Source organism: Sinocyclocheilus grahami, unplaced genomic scaffold (genome assembly GCF_001515645.1).
Source record: "Sinocyclocheilus grahami isolate Dianchi unplaced genomic scaffold, SAMN03320097.WGS_v1.1 scaffold144.1, whole genome shotgun sequence".
NCBI classification, from domain to species: domain Eukaryota; kingdom Metazoa; phylum Chordata; class Actinopteri; order Cypriniformes; family Cyprinidae; genus Sinocyclocheilus; species Sinocyclocheilus grahami.
In genome coordinates, this window is record NW_015505323.1 from 1,339,555 (window position 1) to 1,344,226 (window position 4,672).

The 4,672-nt window shown below is 38.8% G+C and overlaps 1 protein-coding gene across 2 annotated transcripts in view; it reads left to right on the forward strand.

The window, feature by feature from the left end:
- The first annotated feature begins 2,769 nt into the window (after positions 1-2,769).
- Positions 2,770-4,672, forward strand: part of LOC107591637 (elongation factor 1-alpha-like) — a 10,843-nt gene continuing 8,940 nt past the window's right edge. Inside the window, exon 1 of one of the 2 annotated variants that reach the window (XM_016280855.1) lies at positions 2,770-2,791. The gene's annotated coding sequence lies outside the window, so the exon portion shown is untranslated. Of the gene's footprint in view, positions 2,792-3,900; positions 3,964-4,672 lie in introns of those variants that run through there. The other variant, XM_016280854.1, reaches the window with a different exon arrangement.

Sequence of the window (4,672 nt, forward strand, 5' to 3'; positions counted from 1 at the left end):
GAACTGAATACAAATGACTTCCGTTCATTCATGGACATCTGCATTCTCACCAAAGGTCTGAGGATAGACTCATGGGGTTCTCACACATGCAGATGTTTGTTTCCTTGACCCCCATCCATTCGCATTACACTTTAAAACTGCATAACACATGGAGGGGATTTGCAAGTGTAAGTTTGTTGCCTTGAGGGGGAGGGGGAGGATTTCTACATTGAAGTTTGATTGTTTTTCTTTGTTGTAAGAAGTAAGAACCCCTTAAGTTGGTCTAATATTTTTACTGTTTTAGGGTTATTTTATATCAAGTTATTTTAGGTTGAAATACTTTATTAAATGCAATGTTGTTTTACTAGAATTTTCATTTTGGAACTAGAGTACAATAATTTAATTGAATGTCAAATCATGTATTTCAGATCTGATTTAAAGTTAGAAATCCCAAGGATTCTTTAAACATTTTAAGCATGCTCCAAAGGTGCACAGCACTGCTATCATGAAAATTATTCATTTAGCAGATATTTTGGTCCAGAATGACTTCAAAATATCAGCATTGCTGCAATACCAAATTTCAAGAGTAAACCATAATACAAAGCTGTCTTGCATTGAGGCCTGCTCTGTGTTTGAGCCTTGAGGGAAAAGTTCAGGCTTTTTCTTCTGTATTGCATGACTCAACACAGATCTCATGCCAGGCACTGACGCTGATTCGTGGCACACATTCCCCATGCCCTCCCCCACACTTGAGTGCCTGAGATAGAAACCAAATGGCAGTTTATCTGGACAAATAGATATTAAGCTTATTAGCATTGTGCTGCTACATGAACCAGGTAAACAGGCCAGACCAGACCAAGAGTCATCACAGTATATCAAAAAACAAATGATTTAAAACGGGGCAGGATATGTTGAGTTGTGTTTGCACGTTGGGGTGGGGCTTTAGACCACTGTGCTGTGAATAGTAATCATCCTTGGTGTGTGTGTGTGAAGAAAATAAGAAAGAAAGGTGGGAATCATCACAATTCATATAGTGCAATCATGTGCCAGCTTTTTTTTCTCAAATGCTGTGGCATTTCTTTTTGATATCATTCATATGACTGGTTGCTTACTGCATAATTCTGTTTACTTCATTTTCTAGGATTACTGTTAAAGAAGACCATGATAATAACTGAAGAGACTTTTCAAAAGGATTTATTTGATTATTTGCATATTCTGTAGGCAGTATATCAAAAAACAATTGATTTAAAACGGGGCAGGATATGTTGAGTTGTGTTTGCACGTTGGGGTGGGGCTTTAGACCACTGTGCTGTGAATAGTAATCATCCTTGGTATGTGTGTGTGAAGAAAATAAGAAAGAAAGGTGGGAATCATCACAATTCATATAGTGCAATCATGTGCCAGCTTTTTTTTCTCAAATGCTGTGGCATTTCTTTTTGATATCATTCATATGACTGGTTGCTTACTGCATAATTCTGTTTACTTCATTTTCTAGGATTACTGTTAAAGAAGACCATGATAATAACTGAAGAGACTTTTCAAAAGGATTTATTTGATTATTTGCATATTCTGTAGGTTTGGGTTGACTTAAGAATTGTTCAGTCTTTTTTATTTTATTTAGATTAGTTGTTTCCCAACCATCAAGTTGACTGAACTTACTACCTAACTTTTTCATTTTATATTTCATTTCTAATTTCAAAATGATATACTGACAGCTATTGCTAAGCCTGGTATACTAAGCAGTACTGAAACAAAATTGAAATAAAACAATTTTGATATATATTTTACCTTAATATAAAACTCCATGTCATGAGCACATCAGGACTGGTTAGTTTAATTAATTAATTTCATTTATGCAGTGTACAATGTGTTGTTGATTTTTTTGTGGACACAAATGATATTAAATTCCATTGTCCTCCTGAACCCACTAAACGTAATTTTCCCACACTTTATTACAACTGGTGCATTTACAAAAATGTAAAATGGTTTATACTGTGCTGCCCTGCATGTTGTCTCATTATTATTATTATTATTAATGTACATAATTCACTTCTTTTAATTTATTGTCTATTGTCTATGCAAATTATTGCTTGCATGAAGGACATTGGCCAAGGACAATGACAACATACTGTTCATTCAGTGACTGATTATATTTTACTCAAACAGCCAGTCAATACATATCACTGTCCTCTGTGTAATCTATATAAGAGAATGTGAAGTAAGATATCTGTAACCAGTGGATTTGCATCCTTCCCAACCTCGTGGAATTTCTCTAAACATGGGCACTCTACTTAAGGACTGGCTAATGCTGATTAAAACCCATTGGAAAAATTTTCGCAGGAAAGGAAACCAACTTGGATTTAAGTGTCCACTTATTGACTGATGGTGCCTCTTTCAGTTATTAAATTTGTGTTAATGGTTTAGAACTGCACCTGTTGCCACCGTAAAATTTGGAAAGAAGCTGCTGAATAAACTAAAGGTATTAAATTGCGCTTTTGCTATGTCTTCTGTCATCAATGGGGAACTGGGTGGGAATTGAATGAGCAACTAATGTGACTTGCCATGGTCCTTGCAGCTGTTTAACACATGGTGCCGCCAGGTTTCTTCTACAGTGTGCCCACTTTACTGATGTCTTGTCCTCCAATTGCAAATGGTGAGTGCTCTGTAAAGCTACCAATGGTACCCCTCAGCTGAGCAGTATCTGTGGTCTAGGAGTTTTTCATATCCCACCCCTGTATATAAATAGACCGGCAGTGTGACTAGTTCCTTTTTCTCCAGTCTGCTTGGGGCTGTCTGTAGTGCTTGTAGTCAGGTAAGATTACTGATTATTCACTCAATCCTGTAGTTGCTGTGTTTGTCACAAGGAAATCCCTCAAATGCTTTTAAATCACAAGGCCGTCTAATTTTTCATATACTTATATTTTCAGGGTAGTTGATTCAGACAATTTTTTTTTTTTTTGTAAGTTTTATTTTCATACTACCCGGTTTTCACTGACACGCGTAGAGAGCACACTTATTAGCAAAGCTGCAGAGAACATGGCTGGTACTGTCATTCCAGTCCTTCAACATGGAGGACACAGTGAAATCGAGGAAGGGGTGGGTGTTGCCAGATCTTGCAAAAAAAAGCTTTACTGGGGGAGGAGCAATTTTAACGTAATTGTGGGTTTTTGAATGAGTAACAGAACCGATTAGGGAAACTATATTGGTCTCAATACAACCCCCACCTTCAAAAATGTGATTTTCATCTCGTTATGTTATATAATGCAGCTAAATTCTTATAACAGATGGACATGGCAACACCGCTGATGCTGCACGTCCACGCAGAGATTATCCTGACTGAAAGGCGCGCGCCTTGTGTTGTGTACACCGGCTGTATGGCGCACTAGAGCGAGATCGCTTGCTTTGGTTCTGTCTGATCGCTTATAGCTGTCGCATTGTGAATTTATCGCCGGAACTCCTTGAACACTAATGTGCGTTTAAACGTCCGGTGTCCTGACATTTTATCCTACCCGTCGGATTGTCCTACTAGGGTTTACTGCGCATGCGCACATCAGATGGTGCCTCTTTCAGTTATTAAATTTGTGTTAATGGTTTAGAACTGCACCTGTTGCCACCGTAAAATTTGGAAAGAAGCTGCTGAATAAACTAAAGGTATTAAAAATTGCGCTTTCGCTATGTCTTGTCATCAATGGGGAACTGGGTGGGAATTGAATGAGCAACTAATGTGACTTGCCATGGTCCTTGCAGCTGTTTAACACATGGTGCAGCCAGGTTTCTTCTACAGTGTGCCCACTTTACTGATGTCTTGTCCTCCAATTGCAAATGGTGAGTGCTCTGTAAAGCTACCAATGGTACCCCTCAGCTGAGCAGTATCTGTGGTCTAGGAGTTTTTCATATCCCACCCCTGTATATAAATAGACCGGCAGTGTGACTAGTTCATTTTTCTCCAGTCTGCTTGGGGCTGTCTGTAGTGCTTGTAGTCGGGTAAGATTACTGATTATTCACTCAATCCTGTAGTTGCTGTGTTTGTCACAAGGAAATCCCTCAAATGCTTTTAAATCACAAGGCTGTCTAATTTTTCATATACTTATATTTTCAGGGTAGTTGATTCAGACAAAATATTTTTTTTTTGTAAGTTTTATTTTTATACTACCCGGTTTTCACTGACACGCGTAGAGAGCACACTTATTAGCAAAGCTGCAGAGAACATGGCTGGTACTGTCATTCCAGTCCTTCAACATGGAGGACACAGTGAATCGAGGAAGGGGTGGGTGTTGCCAGATCTTGCAAAAAAAAAAGCTTTACTGGGGGAGGAGCAATTTTAACGTAATTGTGGGTTTTCTGAATGAGTAACAGAACCGATTAGGGAAACTATATTGGTCTCAATACAACCCCCACCTTCAAAAATGTGATTTTCATCTCGTTATGTTATATAATGCAGCTAAATTCTTATAACAGATGGACATGGCAACACCGTTGATGCTGCACGTCCACGCAGAGATTATCCTGACTGAAAGGCGCGCGCCTTGTGTTGTGTACACCGGCTGTATGGCGCACTAGAGCGAGATCGCTTGCTTTGGTTCTGTCTGATCGCTTATAGCTGTCGCATTGTGAATTTATCGCCGGAACTCCTTGAACACTAATGTGTGTTTAAACGTCCGGTGTCCTGACATTTTATCCTACCCGTCGGATT